We start from the raw sequence: 2,555 nt of genomic DNA on the forward strand, positions 1-2,555 counted from the left end.
TCAACAAGTTTCGTCCAAATCCATCCATAACTTTTTGAGATATCCAGCTATGTATCGTTTTTGGTCCTATCTCCCAATGTTGAAGAATCACTTTAAAATTCTAGTATCCGGATCCGAATCCGGATCTTCACCTAAATCTAATCATTTCGTCCTTCAGACATGCTGCATCTCATCATTTTGTATGCCAAAGAAAAAGCCAAAAATGATATATAGCACGATATCTCAACAAGTTGTGGACAAATTCGGACAAACCTTGGTGGGCGGGTTGGGTGTGTGACAAGGGCGAATTGATTCAATTTTGGTGAAGATCTGGATGTGGATCCGGATACGAGAGTTTTATTTAATTTTCAAAGTACAGTAATTCTTCACCATTGAGAGATAGGACCAACATGATCTATAACATGATATTTCAAAGAGTTGTGGACAGATTATGCCAAAACTAGGTGTATGAGTTGTTTAGGTGACAAGAACAAGCCAATTAGGTTTGGGTTCAGGTCTGAATCCAGATCCGGCCTATCAGTGGGATACAAAACAAACTGTTCAGCCTGGCGGAGGTATGCGCCCTACCGAGTGCCGTTCTACTATTTCAATTGAATTATACACATGAACACTGGAGAACACAAGTCACCTTTTTGACACTTTCAACACGCTTCCATTAAGCAGTACTTGTACAATGTACATGTTAAATAATGTGGTGTATAAGACACCATCAACTGCAAGAAACTGCCGGAATTTTTTTAATGCGACCTTTCAAATCATTATTTTATTTTAATTGAATTGTCGTGTCGCGTGTGATTAAGATCACGGGCGGCAGATAGCCGAACAGTTTTAATCCGAGGCGGTAAAGCCAAAAATTGGTGGTCAGTCCGTCGTGTACGGGCGAAGGAAACCAGGGTGCTTACCTGCACGGACAAAAGCCACAGGGTTTATTCCTCGAGCCACAAACGAGACAAGGAAAATCAACAATATGACATTGAAAAATGCCACAATAATAAATGTAATTAAATAAAGGTAAGACAATAAAAATGAATGCTGAGGTAAAACTATAAGTCTACTTGAGGGATCCTCCACGCTGACACAAATATAGACAAGGGCAAAGATAAAATAAAAATAAATGTTCTTAGTCGGCCGACACTCAGCTCCGGCCTCAACAAGGACTTTTGGATGCCTGGTGGTCGGTGAACGGGTCCGGTCGGTCGGCGAAAGGACTGAGCGTCGACGCATCCACAATGCCGCCGGTCAACAATGCGAGCACCCCGAGCCGTGACACGGCAGCAAGACGTCCTCCTCTCTCACTCCTTGCCAGAAAGCACAGCGCGGCCACAGCTCCCCCGAAAAGCACCACAGATCAATCACACATCCTTCCATGTTTACTCCAAGTAGCACGAAGGCTCCGAAATTCGCTCCACCAGCGGCCACGGGCATGAAGCAGTCGTCCGCCAGTGCAACCAGGATAAAAAAAAGTTAGAGACAGATTCTTCTTCTCCATCGGACCAAGCTGCTTGCTTTGACATCACCCCTGGCCAATCACCGAGCTCTATCGAATCATCCCATGTCTCCACAACCAATGATGAAGCTCGGAGCATGGCCTGTCCGTTACGATCCCTTTGAGGCAGAGTTTAGTCTCTTCGGTAAAGTTCGGATTGCGTCGGTGGTGGTGGGGCGGGGTTTAACACATGGCGAATGTGCTGGATTTCCGTCGGTAACAAATCGGTGTTGTTGGTTAATGGAGCTGATTTTTTATGGCCAGCTGTGTAAACGTAAAAACGTAGGGGAGTGATCACAGGGGGAAGCACACACTGGGGAAATTATCTTTAAACCCTACCTAATTAGCTTGTCTTCACTCCACATGTGAAGAACACATAAACAACCTTAAGCTCACAGTTTCCCTGCTCATGTACATCGATATGTCTCCTACGCGTCCATGGTCCATGTTAATAATACACAACCCTTTCTCCACGATGGTATGTCATCACCTACCCCCACAAATGTAACAGAATTTTATGCTTGAACACTGCATTGGGCAAGATGTTCTATGAACACTCTAATTATGTCATTATGATGTCTGTGAAAGTCTCGTCGAAAAGTGAATGCGCTGTCATTGTTTGGTCATTCTTCATCCTACAACTCACTACACCCCACCAGCTCCTAAAATGTATCTGTGTATATATTGTTGTGGAAATGACTCCTCGTGGTTAGCTTTGCTTAATATAGTTTCGTTATCTCTGTAATTAACGTGATAGAGTCAATTAATCGTGATAATAAATGGGCATTGTTTTATGTTTAGACAGATGATGTCCACATTCCCCAATGTAGGTGTCTAAAAACCGCCAACCTTGAGCCTTTATTTGTTGTTCTACCCTCTGGAATCTGTCCTTTATGTTCCTTTTAAAGCGTTTTCCAAGCCTAGAGATGGTAGTTTTGTCAGGAGATGTTGGCTCAATAGCCATAACGCCGCTGCACACACAGACCATCGAGGTGAAAGTGAGAGAGAGAGAGAGGGGAGGGTGATGTACATCTTTGGTGATGTTGGAGCCGGTGGCTATGAAGTTGCT

Source organism: Myxine glutinosa, chromosome 8, assembly GCF_964187855.1.
Source record: "Myxine glutinosa chromosome 8, kmMyxGlut1.1, whole genome shotgun sequence".
Taxonomy (NCBI): Eukaryota; Metazoa; Chordata; class Myxini; order Myxiniformes; family Myxinidae; genus Myxine; species Myxine glutinosa.